General features: G+C 36.6%; 1 non-coding gene across 1 annotated transcript; it reads right to left on the bottom strand.

Moving 5' to 3' along the window:
- Nucleotides 1-1960: 1960 nt before the first annotated feature.
- LOC149002267 (small nucleolar RNA R71) lies at nucleotides 1961-2067 on the bottom strand. The gene has a single exon (XR_016170520.1). It is a non-coding gene; the product is annotated as a small nucleolar RNA R71 (small nucleolar RNA).
- Nucleotides 2068-7118: the final 5051 nt, after the last annotated feature.

Raw genomic sequence — 7118 nt, 5'->3', positions numbered from 1 at the left:
TAGGTTATGGAATGAGAAAGTGATAAGCATGCATTTACCATTATTTATTTGATTTAATTCCCCATACTTATTTAATTGAAGAGAGCTAATTAAGTATTTTTGTGTATTTTTCAGGAATAAGGTGATTTTGGATATTAGAGATAATATAGAGTAAGGTTGGCAAATATATTAGATATTGGTGAATTTTAAATCATGCATTCAATCTTGCTGCCCAAGAAATCATGAAAAGTGAGATCTTAGTCAAATTAGAAACAGGTAGAGGTCTAAGGAAAAAAATTAGTAATAAATATGAAAATCGGGTAAATAGACCTACCTTCAGTATTTTGGGCATATCTCTCTCGTATGAGCTTGGATTTTGGTGATTCAAGATGCTATTGAACGATATTGAAAATATCTACAAAGTTCCAGTTTTGAGTTTTTCCAAAATCTGAAAGAATAAAGGTCAAATCGATGGGTAAAGAGAGGGGATTCCTTGTGTGCGGGAGACATAAAAGAGAAGCCAGCCACAGAGAAAAGAAGATGGCGAACGCAGCTCTCATCTCTCTCATTGCTGAAGAAGAAGACAACATCTCTTTCTCTCTCCCTATGTTTCATCTTTTTTTCTTATGAACTTTGTGATAATGAGTAGCTAGTTCCTTTTATTTGGGATGTAGATGAACCATGCTTATTTCATTAATTTGATTGTTCTGTCTCTTCTAGTTGATTGTGTTTGAGTTTGGCCAAAGATGTTCTATAGCTCAGCAAACTAAGCGTGCCAAGCTTCCGCGAAGGATGATAGTCTTGTGAAGATAGGGCATATCTAGGAAGACCATCCCTAATTTGCTTTGAAGTGTAGAGTTATATCGGTTAGGGAAAAACATTGGGGATTCGAAATCCCAAAGATCTTCACATATTCATAGTTTAAGTTTTTGTATTAATTAATAGATTTAGTTTAAATTTAGTCTTGTTGAATTCAATCTTAGTAACTTAGCCTTTTAGTTCCCCATTGTTCGACCCCGTACTTTCTACTTGCTAGATTAGTATAGGATTTTATTTTTAATTGGTTAGCGACACGATCAAATTTTGGCGCTGTTGCTTGGGAACCAAAGCATGGTTGCTAGGATTGATTTTTGTCAATTAGGCATAAATTTTAGAGTAATTTTAGAGTTTTTAATTTCTAATTTTTTTCTTTGATTATTTAACTAATCTCTTTTTTTTTTGTTTTATAGGTAACTGCAAGAGTAGCGATTCGATAATTAGATTAGGTTGTTATCTTTTCTTTCTTAGATATAATTGTATTTAAGACTTTTCAATTGTAATATTTGCATTAGATTGGGTTGTTTAGGTTAATTTTTAAAAATCCCATCCCTCAGATCCCACATGTGTAACTTTTGTTTGAAAGATCACGTGGATTGCGCTTCAGGTACGTCCTAAACTCTCCCTTTTGCTATAGTTATTTTCTTTTAATTTTACTTATTTAGCTTATTCTTTTTTTTCTTCTTCTGTGTGTATGCATGGTCGTCGGTCCCTATACCTAGAGTTGACTCCACTTGACTTAGAGTTAGAAGAGACTTTGGCCAACCTTAGAAGGCAAAGAACCATGGCAAACTATGAGCCTCCAATGAGGCCCTTGAGTGAGCATTTCATTCCTGTGATATATACTCCGGTTTCTTGTCTTAAGTTGCCTGACATAGAGGCGGCTCAATATGATATCAAATCTAGTGTGATTCAAATGCTACCATCTTTTTATGGACTTACCAATGAAGAGCTTTATAAGCACTTAGATGAGTTTTTAGAGGTGTCCTCCATGGTTAAAATTCAAAACCTCCCAGTTGATGCTTTAAGGTTACTTCTTTTCCCATTCTCCCTTAAAGATAAAACTAAGCATTGGCTTCATTTTTTGGACAATGTTAAAATTTCTACTTGGGTAGAAATGCAATAGGAGTTCCTTATAAAATTCTTCCCCATTGGCGGTACCAATAGCATTAGGAGAGCGATAACGAGTTTCTCCCAACAAGAAGGAGAACAATTTCATGAGGCTTGGGAAAGACTAAAAGAATTACTTAGAAAGTGCCCCCACCATGTTCTTCCTAAATGGCAATTGATTCAATGCTTTTATGATGGCCTTAAAGACCGACATAGGCAAATGGTTGATTCTTCTTGTGGTGGGACTTTCATGCACTAGAATGAGAATGAAGCATGTGAATTTTTGAGACCCTTAGTGAAAACTCCTAACACCATGCTTCAGCAGTTAGGACTGAGATTCCATCCATTGGGCAACCAAAGAGGAGCGGTCTCTATGAGATCAATCCTACCATTGAGATGAGTGCTAAGGTAGTAAGGTTGACTTGCTATCTAAGAAATTGGATTATCTCTTGTCATTAAGACAACAAACCCCATCTCCACTTCCTACAAGTTCCTCTCCACCTAATTAGATTGAAGCATGTGCTTTATGTTCTAGCCTATTCCATTATGTCACTGATTGCTATTTGGCTACACAATACCCTGAGTTTGTTAAGGAGCATACACATTTAGCCCAAGGAGTCTCTAAATTGGGCAATGATCCATATTCCAATACCTACAACCCAGAATGGTGAAACCACCCCAATTTCTCATGGCGAAACTCAATGCCCAATCCCTCTAATCAAATACCTTATAGGCCACATCCATTTAATATGCACCAAAATGCCTATAGGAATGAGAAACTATCATCTCCACAACCCTCACATAATTCATCATTTGAGGATAAGGTACTAAAGGCGCTTAGTGGACTAGAGCAAAACACTCAATTGTTGCATTCTCATTCTCAGTCCATTAACAAATTGGAAACCCAAGTTGGTCAACTAGCTGATGCCATTAGTAGGAGGGAGGTTGGTCAGTTACCTAGTCAACCAATAGGTAATCCTAATCATCAAATTGGGTCTAGGAAAGAACAAGTCCAAGCAGTCTCTATTGTGACACGTAGTGGGAAGGAATATTATGCACCTTTGCCTACTCCCAAGCCATTGCCCATTGATCTTGAGAGTCGAGAGGAGGTTGATTTGACCAATGAGACTGGCGACGATGCACACAAGCCTAGTAAAGAAACACCACCTGTGAGTATTCCCCATCAATTTCCTCGTAAGGGGTTGCACATTTCGATGGTAGAGGGTCCTACTCCTAAATCTTACACTCCCAAAGCCCCCTTCCCTGAAGCTCTTGAGTCCTCAATTCCAAATTCTAGAAAGAATGCTAAGATGCAAGAGATGATTGATTTATTCCAACAAGTTCGTATTAATCTCCCACTATTAGATGCTATCAAGCAAGTCCCAGCTTATGCTAAGTTTCTAAAAGATTTGTGCACCTAAAAGCGTAAGTTGAAGACTCAAACACCTAAAACTGTGCACCTAACTGAACAAGTCAGCCCCCTAAACTTAAAGATCCAGGTACACATTTAATTTTATGTGTCATTGGAGATTTATATATAAGTAAATCATTGCTTGATTTGGGAGCCAGTGTGAATATTTTACCCGATTTAGTTTATGATAGGTTTGGTCTAGGAGATTTGAAATCCACTGATGTGATTCTACAATTGGCAGACCGCTCAATCAAACGACCCCGTGGGCTACTTGAAAACGTTTTGGTAAAGGTTGAGGATCTATATTTTCATGTTGATTTTTTGATCCTAGATATGGACAATACAACTACCAATAAGTTATCACCAGTCATTCTTGGACGGCCCTTTTTAGCCACTGTGAATGCTTGCATCAATTGTAGATCAGGTGTCATGGACGTATCATTTGACAATAAGAAACTTAGAGTCAACATCTTCAATGCATCCTTAAGCTCAAATAGGGATGAAGAGTGCTTTGCTTTTAACTTTATTGATGAGGTAGTGGCTGATTATACTCCAAACATGTTTATTGATGATCCCCTGCAATATTACTTGCCATTTGGGGAATCTAACATAAATATTGAGGAAGTCAACACATTGTTGGACTCTTCCACTTCTTTGGAGTAGTCATCATTCACATTTAGATTTGAGCCTCTACCTCAATTGGCTGCATCTCACTGAGTCTGGCTAAAGACTCTAAACTTAGCGCTTTATGGGATGCAACCCATTTGTTTAGATGTTATTTCTTGTTCTTTTTTTTTCTTCTTTTCTTTGTTTGTTGTTAGGTTTTACTGTTGCGTGCTCTATCATGATTTCAAACACTGGGTACACTCTTTCCTCTATTTGCTTCTGTCATTTTTTTTATATATCTTGCATGCACTGAGGTCATTGCATAATTTAAGTGTGTGTGTGTGGGGGGGGGGGGGGTGTCAACTCGAGTAAGACTTGTTGATAGTTGGTAGAACATTGTCACAAAGATAAAAAGTGCCCAATTTTTTTTGGCTTTGGTAAGATAAATGTTTTAATTCCTTGCTTAGATACAAAATGAGAGTTTAAGTGTTTTAGAAATCCCATCTGATGTAATGAACACCCTCTTGAGAGAATAGTAATGGGTTTTACATTTTGAGATTGAGGTTGAATTGTAAAATAGGAACTCCAGGTATTCCAAAAGGTTTGACCATCTAGTTGTCTTGTATTGCCTTGTGCTTATGGTGACAAGTTGAGACCGATTTTTGACTATTTAAATATGAAGTGAATTGAAGTATAATGTGAAAAAAAAAAAGAAAGAAAAAAAAGAAAAAGAAAAAAATATGCTGAAGTTTAAAGGTTAGACCTCCTTCTTAGTAACCGGGTCTCGGTGTCACCAACATCGTGCTTCTTGTCAAACAATTGGGGTGTCTTTGGTCCAGTCTTGGCCTATAGCCTAGTTGGCTTGAGTAAGTAAGTTCGAGGGGTATTCTACACCTAGTCCCTTAAGGCCATCTGGCTTGAGAGCGGCTGACCCAACACTCGTTACATAGGCCATCTAGAAAGCTTAAGAGGCAAGACATTGCACGGACTAGAACTGTGACCATTAAAGAAAGAAGTGAATTAATGTGCTTATAAAGGTGAAATGTCTAAGAAGGTCAATATTGCTTAGATCTTGAGTTCTTAGTATTATTTGGTACCTAGTTTAGTTTTATCTGAGGGTGAACTGGTAGACTGAAGACAAGAAGAGACTTCTCGATTGAATTGTTTGCCTAGAGCTAGACTCAAGAGAGGGTGTAAAGAGCTTAAGTGTGGGGGTGCCTATATTCCCTTCAATCTTTAGTGGAGTGTCTTTGTCTTGGAATCTATCTTTTTACTCTTACTACTGCCAGAATAATTAGAAGAGCACTTAAGAATTTTGTGTGTATATTCTCTACAAACACTCACGAGACACAACTCGTCCACTAGGGTAACCTAGGGTTTTAAAGGTTTGTTGCACATGCTAAGTGCAACCGTGATTCCTACGAAAGTGAGTTAGGTTTCTCTTTCTTTCTTACTTTTATTGTTTCGTTTTGCTCGAGGACTAGCAAACACTCAAGTATGAGGGTATTTGATAAGCATGCATTTACCATTATTTATTTGATTTAATTCCCCATACTTATTTAATTGAAGAGAGTTAATTGAGTATTTTTGTGTATTTTTTAGGAATAAGGTGATTTTGGATATTAGAGATAATATGGAGTAAAGCTGGCAAATATATTAGATATTGGTGGATTTTAAATCATGGCATTCAATCTTGCTGCCCAAGAAATCATGAAACGTGATATCTTAGTCAAATTGGAAACATGTGGAGGTCTAAAGAACAAATTTGGTAATAAATATGAAAATCGGGTAAATAGACCTACCTTCAGTATTTTGGGCACATCTCTCTTGTATGAGCTTGGATTTCGGTGATTCAAGATACTATGGAACGATATTGAAAATATCTACAATGTTCCAGTTTTGAGTTTTTCCAAAATTCGAAAGAATAAAGGTCAAATAGACGGGTAAAGAGAGGGGATTCCTTGTGTGCGGGAGACATAAAAGAGAAGCCAGCCACAGAGAAAATAAGACGGCGAACGCGGCTCTCATCTCTCTCATTGCTGAAGAAGAAGACCACATCTCTTTCTCTCTCCCTATGTTTCATATTTATTTTTCTTATGAACTTTGTGATAATGAGTAGCTGGTTCTTTTTCCTTTGGGATGTAGATAAACCATGCTTATTTCATTAATTTGATTGTTCTATCTCTTCTAGTTGATTGTGTTTGAGTTTGGCCAAAGATGTTCTATAGCTCAGCAAACTAAGCGTGCCAAGTTTCCGTGAAGGACGATAGTCTTGTGAAGATAGGGCATATCTAGGAAGACCATCCCTAATTTGCTTTGAAGTGTAGAGTTATATCGGTTAGGGAAAAGCATTGGGGATTCAAAATCCCAAAAATCTTCACATATTCATAGTTTAAGTTTTTGCATTAGTTAATAGATTTAGTTTAAATTTAGTCTTGTTGAATTCAATCTTAGTAACTTAGCCTTTTAGTTCCCCATAGTTCGACCCCATACTTTCTGCTTGCTAGATTAGTATAGGATTTTATTTTTGATTGGTTAGCGACACGATCAGAAAGACATGATTTATAGCTCTAATGAAAGCACCCATATAAAGATGAAACGGATTCAGGTAAGGAAATCCAGTTGATATGATTCAAAACTAATAGAAAGAGCTAAATGACATTGAGATTGGATCTATGTATGATAAACAAAACACATAGAAAGAAAAATAAAGGTGTCCTCTTAGATTGACAAAAACAAAGTGAATGTCTTGCACAAAGAACCAGCTGAACTAAGTTATGCAAGCATATGAAGAGAGCTCTGCATCGGCAATAACAGTTGATTGCATTCTAAAGCAATAAAGTCTTGATAGGATTTGAAGCCTAAGTACCGTAGACTTGTCTTTAACCATACAACTAAAATCAAATAATTAAACAAAGCATGTTGGAAACCTAAGCACCATAAACTTGTCTTTAAACACTGATACACATTAAGTAAACAATGCACGCCAATATCCTTCACACTGGGGATTTCATTAAGAAAAAATACACATGCTAAAGTGTCTTTAATCTTACCATTGATATCAACTTTACAGTATCGATGAAGGTATCTGTAGGTACTCATTTTCAAATGAACCATCTCGTAAGCCAAAAGAAAATTGAAGGGAACACCCATATAGCGCTATAATGAGAATGAAATTCTCTATGGTGGTGCAACA

This window comes from Hakea prostrata, chromosome 10, assembly GCF_041222555.1.
Source record: "Hakea prostrata isolate BN-2017 chromosome 10, UWA_Hpros_2, whole genome shotgun sequence".
NCBI lineage: Eukaryota > Viridiplantae > Streptophyta > Magnoliopsida > Proteales > Proteaceae > Hakea > Hakea prostrata.
The sequence above is the reverse complement of the archived record's forward strand: the minus strand, read 5'-3'. Positions and strand labels throughout refer to the sequence as shown.